Source organism: Antrostomus carolinensis, unplaced genomic scaffold (assembly GCF_000700745.2).
Source record: "Antrostomus carolinensis isolate BGI_N321 unplaced genomic scaffold, ASM70074v2 scaffold14326, whole genome shotgun sequence".
NCBI classification, from domain to species: Eukaryota; Metazoa; Chordata; class Aves; order Caprimulgiformes; family Caprimulgidae; genus Antrostomus; species Antrostomus carolinensis.
In genome coordinates, this window is record NW_010319899.1 from 1 (window position 1) to 15,515 (window position 15,515).

A 15,515-nucleotide genomic window follows, 5' to 3' on the forward strand; every position below is an offset into this window, starting at 1 on the left:
TGATTCTTCTGTGATTCTTCTGTGATTCTTCATATGGTTTCTTGGTGTGGCCTGGAGCTGCTCTGGGCCAGGACTGCCTGCCCCATGGCTGGCAGGCCAGGCTGGGATGACAAAGCCTGTGTAAGTGTCCAAACCACCTTTACCTCTGAGTGGGGTGGCTGGGTGCCAGGGAGAGGCCTCACTTCATGGTCCTGAGGAAAGAAGCCTGTTTTCTAGCCGAGGGCATCTCAAGCTCCCCGAGCTTGAGCACACTCCATGAGCACACCTGGGATGCGTGGATTTGCTTGCAGCTAGTGTGCAGGAGTGTGGCAGCCACCTCTGACCGCAGGAGCGGGGCCGGCAGCACTTGCTCTCCTGAGGCAGTCGAGTGAGCCTCCACAGTGCCTCAGGAGCTTCCTGGGGCTGTTTGCAAACCAGGGGAGAAGATGGGGTGGTGGGATGCAGTGCACTTGTGCTGGAAGCCACAGGGCTACAGGAATGAGGTGTGTCGGATGTGGCAGACGGCTTTTTGTTTGAGTTGTAGGGTTTTGAGGGTAGAGAAGAGGTCCTGGATTTATGCTGAGAAGTGGGAAGGTGTGGGACATGACAGAGAAGGGACTGTCTGTACGTGTCTGTACTCTCTACAGCCACATGTCACTAAGGTAGAAATAGATAATGATGCTAATCACCCTGAAGTGTTATCTCAGCAGCAGTGTAATTATAACTATATTTATTGGGTGTATATAAATACAACTTGTTTTCTTTGCTAAATAAAGTCTAAATATAAGCACTGGGTAATGCTCACCACCACTTTAATGTGTGTTTTGTTCTTTATACAACAGAATTCTTAATGTGGCTATAACATGCTCAGTGCTCCCATTTGGGCAAATCCCAGTCTTGTGGGGAGAGCTCCTGGGGCTCTACTTTAAGGAGGGGTTGGTCTTTCCTGGTTTGCCTTGCATGTGGAGGTTGTGGCAATGGCTTTTCTGTTGATCTTTCAGATAATCTTGTAAATTGGTGAGCATGGTGGCTTGGAAATAGTGTTAAGTGCAGGAAAGTTAAATAAGCCTGCCACGTGATCTCCAGTGAACAAACACACACGAGAGGTGTTGTAGAAGATAAATGTTCACACAGCACTACTACTTATACTTTGCTTGTGAAAACGGGAACGCATTTCTATGATTTGTTTTGTAATTTCTATCCTCCTCCCTTCTACCATAAATATGTATGTGCGGGAAGTAGATCTGTCTACACATACATAAATTAAAACCTTTGTCTGAATCTTACTCGTTACTCCTCATCCCGTAAATCAAGCTAAAATGGCCGAGACAAAAATGAATGTAAGAGCTAATCCAGTCTTTGGCTGTTCATATAATAGACAACACTTCCAATTGAACTTTTTGCCAGCAGGAAAGGTAATCTTGAAACAGTTACAGAAAGGCAATTACAGAGTGCTGCTCATTGATCCTTCTGTAGAAATTAACTTTGTATAAATTGTGGTAATCGACCTATTAATTCTTTCATAGTGTCAGAAGATGGAAAGTGCTTAGGAAAAGCCTGTATCCACTTCCAGTGAGAGGAAGGAAGCTCAGTTGCTGGTCTCACTAGCTGGAGATGTCTGTCAGAAGTAATTTTGAGAGTGGAACTGAATGGCCTATATAAATACACTTTTTATATTTCTAAGAGGAGGGGAACAGATATGATCTTTTCAAATAGTGTTTAGGAATGTTGTCTTTGAGATTATCATGGTGTCTACTTAAGCAGTTGTCAAAAACATCCTTCAGAGCTTCTCTTCAACATGGAAAAGGGAATCACAGTGGCTTTAATCTGCTGCAGTGGCTGTTACGAACAAGACTTCTTGGGAAGCTGTACTTTACTTTTTATTTTTAAAAAAACTGCACAGTGTTTTTTGAAAATAACTTTTAGCACTAGCTATGGTATTACAGTTGAAAATAAGAATGATTTTATTTCCCTGCTGTTGTTTTTCTCAGCTTCACTATGCAGGATATTGTCTCCAATCTGGCTAGATGTTCATGGTATTAATAGAGTTGTTTGCAAAGCAGGCTGATTTCATTTTCATCTTGAACAGGAAGTATTCAGGTGTTTTAAACAAACTTGAAATTTCCTTCTGGGTCTTCCTTTATCAATTTCAGAACTTGCTATAGCTGTGTTACCTGTATATATGGGGTTGCCTTGGTTTTTTGTTTATTTTTTTTTAAAAAAAAAACAACAACAACAAAACAAACCAAATGTGGACCTTCTTTAACTGGGCTTCAGTAGACACATCACCTGGGACTTTTTGAGCTGTGGAGTTTAAAGGGCAAGTAGCTCTGATCTTTCAGCAGAACTGCCCTGATGGATTACATAGGAGTCTGCCCTTCAGCAAGTGTTTGAGACACCCTTCCTCCTAAGATGTGCTTTTTAAGGTGGCAAAATAAAAATACTTCTATTTCAGTGCTCAAAACCCGGTGACTCTTGATGCTTCAACCTTTAGTTTGGGGAGATGTTCACGAGCAGTATGTCCTAAAACGCAGGAATATAAACAGAAGTTAATACATGGGAAGGGGAAACCCAAACCATTGCTGTGTAGGTATCTAACGTTTTTTTTTCCCCTGAAGTCATCTTTATCTGATCACTTCTCACTTGTTATGCAGGAGGGGCTGCTGGTCCACAAGTAACCAGAAGCCAGCAAAATATCCATGTGCTCACTGCACAAGAGCCATCAGCTGCTAACAGAAGGGAAAGAAAAGCTGTTCTGCACTATAATGTCATCTAGTGGACGGACCAGTAGGAGAACACTCTATTACTGTTTGTTGTTGTTGTTTTGTATGGTGGAAAAAATCATCTTTGTTGATGTCAGTTAGTGATTCCTGGAAGCCAGAAGTGAAAAAGAGCATGTAGGTTTTTGTTGCAGTAAAAGGGATGAGAAATAAAAAGGAGCCTGGGAGAAAGGCTGCACTTAACTGGTCCTCTGCCTTTACAGGGCTGTTCAGCTACAGCGCGCAGCCTGTGCCCTCCATGTACAGTGCAGTAGCTCCTGGGCAGCAGGTAGCTGGAGATGTCAAGTTGAGCACTTGATGGTTCTCCCATGTGAAACAAAGGAGTAATTCAGAGTTGTGTGTTGGAAATAATAGTGCAGTGCAGCGCCGTGCCCTCCCCGTGCAGTGCTGACCTCCAGGGCTTGGGCACAGCGGGGTGCTGGTAGCGGGGGCCATCGATGGTCCTGCTCTGGCACGGTAATCGGTTGGGTCCAGGGGTCCCAGCTGGGAAGTTGGAAATAATAGTGCAGTGCCGTGCCCTCCCCGTACCCTGCTGACCTCCAGGGCTTGGGCAGAGTGGGCACAGCGGGGCACTGGTAGCGGGGGCCATTGGTGGTCCTGCTCTGGCACAGGAATCGGTTGGGTCCAGGGGTCCCAGCTGGGAAGAGCAGCAGTTGGGCTGGAGATGGGGCTACCTGAGGCATAGCCCAGAGCCCAGCCCAGAGGTGGCCTGCAACCTCAGTTGGGATCCATCCATAAGGCATTGGTCCCTTCTGTGTGCCAGAGGTGTCTTCAGGGGGCAGTGTCCTGCATCAAACCTCTCTTAATCAACGAGTTGACTGGTGAAATGGAAAGGACAGATGGGTGCAAGGTAATTTCAGTGTTTACCTAAAACTCTCATGCTATCCAGTAGACCTGTTACTATGTGGGTGATCAGGGTGCTTGGATCTTGGCTTCTGTGGGGACTACTGAGGGCTTCAAGTAGTGTGTTTTTGGGTTTTGTCTTGCTTGCAGATTCCTTTGGATTAACCCTTTCTGTTGTCCTGTGTCTGTGCAGTTTGTAAACAAGGTAAGTTCTTAATTAAGGGTTTTCCAAGTAATGTTTAACACTTTATTGCTTGCAATTTAGTTTTATATTACATAATTCCTGGGAGATTTTCAGTCAGTCATGTGAAACTCATCATCTCCTACAGCCCAGTCACTTTTAAGATAGCTTCTTTTCTTTTTCTGTTCATAGCAATAGGACATGTTTATATATATGTGGTAGATTCTAAGTAACTATATTGCAAACCAAAGCAAAGGTGATGAAAAGACAGCCTAACTTGAACCTGCCAATTTTATTAAATTAGTAGACGCTGTAAGGAAAAAAAAAAATTAAAAATCCATTGATAATTTTATGATATTTCTAGAGTTGTGTTACACAATTGTGTCTGTTTATGCCTGCAGTATAGCTGAGAAGATTTTTTTTTTTTAATCAAAACTACTTTAGTTTTGGAGGATCTAAAGTAGGAATTTTTTTTAATAATTGAAGATGTTTTTGGAATGAGGAGAGTTTTGTATCTGTCTCTACTCTGTAGCTGTAATGTAAGTTCTGGCAGCCTGTGCAAAGCTGACAGTCTGGTTGTCTCAGTAGAGACCTCAGTGTGATATTAAGGGCAGAGATAAGGAATGGACCGTAAATAGATACTCAGCTATGGAATGACTATACAGCAAGTTTTATTGGTATATATGTCATAGTAACTGAAGTACTGTATAAAACTAGACCTTTCTGTCTACTGGTTTTGTGGCATGAAAAGAAAAAATAATCAAGTAAGAAAGAATGTAGTTTGGGATTTGTTGTTGACATTGGGGTAGGGTTGTTAACAAGTTGTTACAAGAGTTGAAACAGGATTATTGGTGGTTTTGGTGCAAAGTGGATGCTCTGTTATAAGCTTTCCATTGTAAACCCCTACACTGTGGTGCCAAATAAAGCTGCATTTGTTTTATTTGCAGCATCAATCAGGTTAAATTTCCTGCCAATAAATTATGTTTTATTATGTTTTATTAATGTTTTATTACTTAAGTTGTTGTGAGTTTTCAGAAAAAGGAGAGGAGGAGGAACAATGAACAAGAGAATATTAAAAATTAAATTTTAAATAGAAAATATTACCACTAACCTATGTACAGGCTAATTGTAGACTTACAAAGTAAAGTCTAAATACACATTAGAAGAAATTAAGCTAAGTGGCTTTCATCTTCTGAAATGGACAATTACATTGTATTGTAAGTAGATAATTTAATTGCGAAATCATCATTCAAGTGTTTTCAAAATAAATTATAACTAAGTGTTGCCTGCCAAGCATATGTGACCTTCAATTTCTCACATTCACCATGCATTTATCTCTACTGAAGAGCGTTCTTTTTATCTCAATGTACACATCCATACCACGTGTTACTGGACTGTGTGATAGCATTAAATAAATCTATATGCCAAAAAACAAGTCTGGCTGCGTGATTAGCATTGGTGTATTCAGTGTGGCGTCTCCCACAGAAGATTGTGTGGGAATTCAGCAATCATCATCAGCCTTAGTACATTTATCCTATTGTTCACTTGAGCAAATAATTATCTTGGTTTCCTTTTGTGTTCTGTGCAAATAATGTCTTCAAGCTTATCTGTTGTCATCAGCTTTTTAGCTAAACAGTGCTGTTGTGATAAACTGCAAGCACTCAGTTTCTCATTCTGCTTTTTATAAATAACCCAAAAGAAATAACCACTGAAAATTATTCTTCCATTGGTCAGTTTATCTTGGCAGTTTAATGTCATGGCACTGGATTAAGCTTCTTTTAAAGTGCTCATTGTATTTGTTGTCTCTGGCTTTATTTAAGCCTGTCGGTTTAAATGTCAGGCAATTAACTAGATGCTCTGAAAGTCAGTACAGCATAACATCATATGGTTGTTTCCTAAAACATTTAAACTGTGTGTTTAAACGTGTGTTTTTGGCTAATCTATGTCCTCTCACTTTTTTTAGTTGTCTTTATTCTATGTGAGTTCTTCAGAAAATAATGTGCTGAAGATGTATCAATTGTTCTCTGAAGCATTAGATTATTTAAAAAAATAGCATGCAGATTTCTGTGTTCGTTGTTTTTAGCAACTTCCAGAACTTTTGATGGATTTTTTTTCTTAAGTTGTTGTGAGTTTTCTTTTTTCCCAAGGCCATCCTGTTGTGAGTAGCTGGGGCCTTGAAAACTCTTAATGATGTAGGGTCATCATACACTGAACATGCTGTATCTCTCAGGGCATGCAAATGAATAAGGACTTTGATACGGGTTTTAAGTGTCTGGCTACAATTTCAAGAACTCAGTTGTCTGTATTTGTTTAAAAAGAAGTGAAGTGTAGAGGATGACATCTATCTGTCCATCCTTCTTTCTTCTCACCAATAATTAGCTGTTGAAGCCATCAGCCAACTTCAACCAAACTTAGCAGAAGTTGCGGTCCAAAGGGTGCTGTATTCCTGCAAAGATGGTAAAAACAGGTGGTGCCACAGAATGCAGTAAGAACTCACCCCATGTTACGTGCCATAAAATTCACCACTGCGGAGGGAGTTGATTATGAATGCCCTGACCTCCTAGAACGCTTCAATAGAAACTCATATTTTGATAGACAGAAGAGAATCCGGTGTCTAGGCACAGACCCGTAGGAAATGAGGCTTTTTAGTGCCCTGTAGAATTTTTTTCCAAGTCACTTGTTAGAAGAATTTGAGTTACTAGAAAAATAAGATTCTTTGGGCCATCCTTCCAGGTCTGCACTGACATATGAATAAGAGCAGAAAGTCACTGTGCAAAGTGCTACAAATTCGGGTGCAAGAGCTAGCGGCATTCGTGTTGCATTCCCAGAGTTGTATGCTATGGCATAAGGACTAAAATAATAAACAAATTTTGCCTTTGAACCAAACAAGTAGCTTTTCTTATACTGTGATGGAGGGAAAAAAAACCTTTTAATAGAGGTTTTTAATTTTGTACAAATGCAAACTCTTTTTTTTTTTTTTTTTTTAAAACACTTTAAGTTAATTTCTGCTGGTTTTGTATAGTGTTTTTAAAGTGTCTGGATGTTGAATCATTAACTGTAGCACTTACGTAGATGCTGGTGTTGGACTTTGTTCTGAATCAAGTCAGTCTTCTCCAGATGGGCTGAAGGATTAACAGAAATACTCCAAGAAATGGCATTCTTTAAGTATTTGCATTTTATTAAAAAATAGTGGTTTGGGCCAGTGTTTGTGGTCTCTGAGATGAATTCAGGTAACTGTCAAAAGAAAACACCGTACCTGTAGAGCGTATACTATATATATAGTTTGTGTGTATGTGTGTGTGTGTGTGTGTGTGTATATATATATATATATATATATGCAAGTGCCTGTGTGTGTCTAAATGAAGACTGTAAAACGGTTCTGCCCAGGGAAATGCCATCTGAGTCCCTGTCGCCTTCCCCTGGCACTTGCAGCATCTGCCCACATGCTCCTGTGCTGGACTTCCCCTGCGCTGGGGCACAGACAGCCTGTTGTGGCAGTTAAAATTGTCCTTAAATACCTGTCTGGGCTCCTTTCTCTTTGGGCCATGAAGGTCACAAAAGAGAGTGGGAGGTACCTATGCAAACTGGAGTCTCCCTTAGAAACTCATGGTTGGAAAAGACCTCTGAGATCACTGAGTCCAACCACACCTGTCCACTATTAAACCATGTCTTCAAGCACCCCATCTAGCTGTCTTTTAAACACCTCCAGGGATGGTGACTCAACACCTCCAGGGATGGTGACCCTTCATCCTGTGTAGCTTTGCTGCACATCACTGACAGAGTCTAGATGAACTTTGACAGAAGATATTGAATACAGGACCTGATCTCCGTGCTCAGTGCTGCTTATTGCAAAGCTCAGTGACCCCCTGTGTTTTAATTGGCCTCTTCCTGCTGGCGTAAGTGTGCTGTGAGTCCTGGATTCAGTGTATGCGTCAGTCTTTGCATATCCTCTAACCTCTTTGCATGCAGCTTAGTCACTTTGTGCAGGTAGCTCTAACTTCCATTTTATCCTTTACTTGTATAGATTTTTGTAAGTCTTTGTAAAAGCTCCAAATTCTTACCCTGAAAAAAAACCACAAAACTTTCCTCTTTTTGAGACTTGAAAAACTAGTGGATACACAGTCCGCTCATCTCTCTTGTGTAGAAGAGTTTTGGTTTGGTAAAATACCTTGTTTATTCTGCAGGTTAAGAGCTTCACATATAGTGTGATTTGTGTTCTGAATTTGCATAAACAAATAGGACAGTTTATAATGGGAACTCAGTGAATAACTCTCTGAGAAATTACAGATTAAACAAAGATTTATCTTTTGCCGTGGTAAAAAGGTAGGCTTAATCTTTTTAACACTTCCTAAAGTACTGAAAATCCAACTAAATACTGCATAAGGACATGGGTTCATGTAACTTTCCAAGGGTTGCAAAAAGATCAGCCTTATTTGTGTATCAGTCCATCTGCATGCTGTCCCTTGCCCTTGGAAAATGCTCTTCCCAGTGCTGAATAGATCTCATGCTTTCTGTTGGTTTCCACAAAATGCAAACGCTGTCTTTCCATCAGAATGGAGCAGGACTTGGGCAAGGTGGGTGAGACCCAATGTGTCTCAGTGTTATAGCTGTGACTATGTCTTCTTGTCCCCTGGCAGTCTTTGACTCCCTCAACAGGCTGCACCAGCCTTGTGCATAGATTAGGTTGCCTGTGTCAGTGTTAAGACAACCACCACTTTGGGTTGTTTCCTTGACATTTAGAAGCTCTGAGTGATTCAGGTTCTTTAACATAGTTCAAGGGTAAGTGTTGTATGAGGTTCTTGCTTTTGGAGCCCTGTCCTTTGAAGGGGTTTGTTTGGTTTTTAACACAGACAATTAACATTTTCTGTGCACAGTGGCTAATATTAAATAGTTGGATCAAGAAAAATCATTACAAATTATCATACAAAGATGCATTTATTACACACAAAATGCAAACTGTATGCAAATACAGTATGTTTGTTCTCTTTGTCTGGGGCAGTGATGCTGCCAGCGCTTGGTCCAATTTCAGCAGTGTCTTGTGGGTGGAATTGCATGCACTGAAAGCTTCGTGTGTGATGTTCGTTGCCAGATAAAGAACAAGTAGAAAACTAGGCAGAAGTTGCAACACGGATATGTTAGACTCTTGATGGAAGACTTAGAAGATTAGATTCTCAGATGAGATCAAATAACTGTATAAGCACCAGAGGGAAAAGTTAATCTTCTGGATTTAAAAGAGCAAATATTCGGATCCCACTGCTAAATTATATGATTTATTAAGAATTTTATCTAGGGGCCAAGACTGGGGCATCCGAAAGCAGGAGCTGTATGGAATACACTTTGATAAACTGATCAGAAGCATAGTTAAAACTGTATGTCTATATATAACGTTATTAGTACGAAGTACATGGATATAGTACACCTACTGAAATGCAGGAAAAAATGTTAGGCAGATGTCTAATTGGGAAGTCCCCTATGAGGATTTACTGTGCATGTTCCTAGAATAAATTGTTTTGGTTTTGATGATCAGTGGATATTCTTCTCCCGGTGTCCTGGTTTTTGCTAGGATAGGGTTAATCCGTGAAATAAATCCATTGGCAATGTTATTATTGTGAAGAACAGTAAAAGCAACATTTTAACTCTTGCTCCTAATCACAGTCAAGTCCACAGAAGATGAAGTTCTCTTGATCGTGTCTGCTCTGATTTAATCAGGTTTTCCTCTTTTTTGAAGCTTTTGCCAAATCACAGGGAAAACATGTTTTCAATATCTGATACCCAGTAGCTGATTCTGTGTGGAATAATAAGCTGTTTCAGCAACGCAGCAGGTAGGGGCAGAGCACAGTGGAAGTTATTTGGTTTAGTCCTTGGTAGGTGCATGCTGTGTTACTAAGTCATCAGTCCTTTTTTTTAATAGAAGGGTATGTAAGTGGAAAATTGCAGGTTAATTCTCTTTCTTCAATATTTTATATATACTTTGCTCACCACAAAGAACAGAAAAGAAACACCATAAAGCCTTCTCCAAATGTTCAGGCATCACTGACTTAATGATGGAGGACAGAGTATAGTAAGAAATGAAGGTAATGTTAAAAAGTTTATTGTACTGTCTAGGAAAAAAACCAAACCTGTTGGCATATTGCAGAAATAAAGGGTACATTGGCAGTACTTTGTGTCTCTGTAAGCATTGTCAGAAGCCAGGTATGTTTTATTAATTCTCCAAATACACGTTTTCTATAAGAGAAAATCCCAAAGCACAGTTCTCTCTCTTGCAATTTCTATTAAATTAGACTTCAAATGGAAAAAAATAAGTTAGTGAAAGTACTCTGCAGAGCCATCCTGGTACTTACACATGCAGTGGGTTGTTTAAGGGTACTGAGCCTTTACCTCCCCAGTGTGAGCCCTTCGTTTGTAGATAGTAACCTTTTTTTCTCGTTTCTTCAGTGATTATTGGGGGTTGGTTTGTTGTTGTTTTGTTTTTTTTTTTTTTAATTACAGTTAATGAGAGTATACTGACAAATCTGTGTCGCAAATTTTTACTCAAGGCTCCAGAAGAACATGTTCTGGCTGCAGTTGGTTTAGAAGGAAGCTGTAGTTTTGCCATGTCAGACTTTTGTACGGATACTTTGGCATAGAGGTTAATTAAGAGTTTGATTATAGGACCTTTTGTTTAAAAAATTATTTTCTACCAGTTGGTCCATCTGGAAGCAGCTGCTTTCCTGCAGATGCCCATGGGCCTTTGCTGTGCCCTCCAGCCCCGCAGGCAGAGACCACACAAGGAGGCAGGGTGTACAGAGACCTCCGGGGCTTCCCCCGAAACACTGTCCTGTGACCCCTCAAGTTACCTGACATTGGAGATTCGCAGCTGCTGTGTACCAGTGCTGTGAAAGTTTGTTTTTGGATAAAAGGAGCTCTGGCAGCAGAATAATGGTCTTCAGGAGCGCGCTTCAGTGCCTTGAGCCTGCGGACAGCTTGATGCACATTTGAGGCTACTGCCATGGTGGGCAAATCACCCCGACTTTCCTTTTCAGTGTGAAGCAGGAGTGTAACAGGCTGTCCTGGCCGCTGGTGTGGTGGGCAGATCACCCCGACTTTCCTTTTCAGTGTGAAGCAGGAGTGTAACAGGCTGTCCTGGCCGCTGGTGTGGTGGGCTGCAGGGGTGTCTGACCTGCCGGTGGAGGCAGCACAACTGCCCGCTGCCGAGGGGAATGTTACTGGGGTGGCAAAGCCAGCGGTGCTGAAGAACCAGAGTGTGAAGACAGGAGCTCTGCCCAGTATGCTCTAAGTTTTCCAAGTGCTCACATCAGGTGAGCTGTGTGTTTTCTCCAGATAACTGTCTTTGTAAATACTGGCTCCTGCACCCCTTGGTTTTAAATTACAGCATTGGAAGTTGCTGCAGAGATTTGAGTAAGTGCTCATTGCTGTCAGCAGAGGAAAAAAAAGTCAGTGAAAGGAGAGGAGTGGTGCACCTTGACTGCAGGTCATTTGCTTGCCCACATCAGGGCTGTGCAGTGGCTGTAAGGACTTCCAGAAAAGCACTTGTTATCTGGATCTGGAAAAGCAGTTCTGTCCTCTCTCTTCATTTTTGCTGTCCTTGTGCACTTCAGATACCACTTGAGAGCGCAGCACAGCAGTGACGACTGTAAAACCACCCAAGCGTAAGATTGCTGTTCGGTGCCGTACACCAGCCAAGCCAGTTAACTTAAGAGGAAGTGGGTTTTAATGTGCATTTGGTGATTACAAGCTAGCTGGAGTTGGGAGAAATGGATACTTATAGTTTCCATCTCATTTGCTGATGCTAAAAATAACAGAATCTCTCAGTGAAATGCTAGTTTTCACTGGGCTCAAATTATCTAATACCTAATAATAAATATGTAACATCAGCAGATGTTGATATGAACATGTGTATTGCAGGTGCATAAGCACTTCAACTTTTAATGAGGACTTCTGCTAGACTACAGGTGCAAAGCTTTTGTTTCTGTTTCATTTCAGTGAGTAATAATGAATGATATCCAGCTTAAAAAAAAAAAGTGACAAAAGTTGGTTGTTTGGGTGTTTTTTGGGTTTTTTTTGAAAGAGTTGAATTTTTTTGCATTGATGTTGGTGTTTCTAAAATGCAGTTTTTCTGGTTGAAGTCACTGAGGTAGGGAAATGTGTGTGCCTGTGTATGAAATGCACAGAGGTGCGTTTCCCTTAGATAATTTGGACAAAATAACCATGACTCAAGGCTTACTGTTTTACAATGAGGATTTTTCTTGCAAAGTTCATACAGTGATGTGAACCAGGCAAGCAGTTTGTAGAGGATTTATAGATGCTGTCCTTCCCACAAACACTTTTTTCCCATTAAGTTATTTATTATGATAATATGTGAGTGATAGGACCTCTTTTCAGACTTGGATGGGGTGTGCCAAGGCTTCCTGGTCCTGACAAGATATTTTTCTGGTTTAGTACAGCAGTTCTGCTGAAGTCAGTGAAACTAGTCTGCACATGTTAGTAAATGCATGAATCCTAAATACATGTTGGGAGAATTCCTAATTCAGGAGGTAATGCAGTGAGTGAATGAAAGAAGAAAAAAAATATGTAGTGGAAAAAAAATTGTTGCATTTGTAATGTTTATAGCTTTGGGGTTTAGGTGTGTGTTTGCTGTTCTAGTGTATAACTTCAAACTGGTGCCAGCAATTAGTCCTTAGTGAACCCTGCTTCCATTTAGTTGCAAAGTATTAATTGTGGGTTAGAAGCAGTATTTATTTTTGTTTCTTCCTTTTTATCCACCCCAGAATGCATAGTTTTTAATTCCAGAAACATGCTGATTTTTACTTTTTCCCATTCATCAGATGTGCCAAAAGTAGCCTGGGATTATGCACAGAATTTTAAGATTATTTACCTTCTCAGGGAGCAGGTTGATGCAGAGTATGTGTATGATAAATCCCTTATCAAGATAACATCATCAATTCCTTTTGGATTACACTCTTCTCTTTTTCCACTTCTCATTATAAACCTTGTGGAGTTAGGTATTTATGGGGGAAAAAGGCTATGTTACTATTTTTGGTTAATATTTTTGAGGACTTTTTCTGATACTATAAAGTTGCAACTAGATCAATTTAAAAAACCCTAATTTTCCTACTTCTTAATAAGTACATCTTCAAATATGATCTTTTACACTGACAATTTCTACATTTGCTAGAAAAATTACTGACTGGATTTTTTTTTGTTTGTTTGTTTGATTGGTTGGTTTGTTTTTAAAGCAAGTTGTGTGTGTGGAGAGGGATCCAAACCCAAAACAAACAAACAAGCAAAAAAACCCAAACAAAAACAAACAAAAAAAGCCAACCCTCCCAAAACACTCTCAACCCCCACAAAAAACTCCAAGCCCCTCAAAGAATCCTGCGTAGACTGTTTTAAAGGATAAGTCTTAAAAATCACTCACAGTTGTAATTCTGATGTTGTGTGATGTCCTTTTTTAATAAAACAGATCTGGAAATTGTCCATAAACTTTGAACTTACTGCAAATGTGTAACTGAAATCAATTGCAATTAAGAAAATTACTGGATGTTTTGGTAACAACAGTTATAAGTAAATTAGAACCTTCAGGTCTCTATTCTTTTTTGCTACATTTTTCTCTTATCTAATGTTACAAAATTGAGAATTTTTAGTCAACTCTTGACTTTTTTGTAAGAAACATCTTGATGCTAAATTCTGCTTCTGCTGATATTCTGCAAAAGGTAAAATTCTGAAGGCTTGCACAAGAGCAGGCGTGGCAGGAATGTCTGGTTGGGTCCCCACCTGCCAGGCTGCTTTGACGTAGTGTTGAGGGATGTGCCTACCTTGATTGATGGCTGCTAGAGCAGGAGCTACTTTGAAGCTAGCATGCACTCAAGAACTATTAGCTAAGGCGCTGGATGTAATGTTTACATGCATAAACATTTCATTTTGTATTAAAATTTATTTTGTATTGTATTTTGTATTAAAATTTTATATCAGGCTATTACTAATCCCACTGGTAACGAATTTCTGCATGAGGGATGTATAATAAGCAAAAGGAATCCTCTTCCTCTTTTTGTCTCCTTTCTTCCCTGTGAATCAAGAGTCTTTAAAAGTGTGTATCCTTACTGTAGAGAAAAGGAGTATAATATAATTTGTATAATGGAGAGGCAGGTCTGTCCATTATCCCTGTTTACCATCTGTAAGTGCCCTTGCACAGGCTTTATTCTGAGTGTGTAAACTGGCATACACGCCTGTCACTTAATAGTTAACTCAGCATGCCTGTGTTTGTGTGTATGCTACAAAGATGAACTTCTCAGAGGAATTGCACTACTTCTAAGAGTGCTTGAGCATAATTCTTCACTTAAGGTTCGTTTGTGAGAAGTACCACGGGTGTTTTGAAGTTGGCTGCAATGGGACAGTAAACACAATAGTTACAGAATGGAATTTGTGTGTTCAAGTATATAGCTGTCTGGTATTAAAATAGTAAAAGATTCACAAATAGTAAAAGACTTCAGAATACAGATTAAAATTTTTATATCTACTTGAATAAGCCCTCTTCATGCATAATATGCATTCACATATATATATATATATATATGGACTTTCTGTTTGAAAAACAAAAACTTTCAATTTTAGTAAAGTTGGAAGGATTAATTGGGGTCTGTATTTACAAAGGTAAGAGTTTTTAAAGAAACTGCTATGCTTAGGAATTACATATTTAACTTTTTTATAAACATGAGTGATGTAGGATTTATTCTGAAGAAATAAAGAAGTTAAAAAAATACCACAACAAAAAAAAACCACACAAAACTGACCATGGTTAAATTGTAGCTGAACCTCCACCATTCATCTCCATTTTTGTCCAGTTTTTGTAATTACCTGCAGTAAGAAGCTGAAGGGACAGACTAGAGGGAGGAAGATCTTATCTACAGGCTGCACATTGGTCTGGGGTCTGGTGTAGTTAGAAAAATAAAGCTGTAAATGTTCATGTGTGTTAAATCTGGGAGAAAGAGACTGGCAAGCTCTGGTTGAGTCTCTGGACTCCTTTCTACCCAAGAGATTACAGATACCATAAATAAAGGGCAGTCTGGGACACACACTGACACAGTGCTGCTGCAGTTTTATACCTTCTTTCCCCCCCTCAGAGTACAGTCAGCAACTGAAAACTTGAACATAACATTTCTTCGCTTAGTAATAACCAGAGGGAAGCAGTGGCAGGTGGAAAAGTCCGTTCGTTGAGAGAATAAAGAACAATCTCAAAAGGAGAGAAAGTAGGTTTTTTAGGGAACAGAACCTTGATTTTATAGGTTGATGTTATATTATTTGAAACACTGGAGGTTGACAGCAGAACAGTGGGTTTAAGTGGTAGCTTGGGCTGGTCTAGTCTGCCATGTAGAGCACCTCACCACATCCCTGGCGCTGCCACCCATTGGCAGAACTGCATCCAGACCAGCAGTTTCACCGACGTGACAGCGTCAGTGTAGGTGACGTATACTGTGGCAAAGGTCTAAAAATGCTAAGACGGTGTCATGTAGAATGGGTGAAGGTCTAAATGTCTCGAGCATGCTCATGTGGGGTGGACAAAGGTCTAGGTATGTTGAATGCTGTTACATAAAGCTGGCCTCATATCCCCTGCTAACTTCCTTTCTGTGCTGTGATCCCTGCTTGCAAGGGCTTTGTTATCTGCTATGTATAAATACATTGTGAAACCAAATACCGTGGGATATCATAGAGGGTAGAAGTGTATGTGGGTTCAG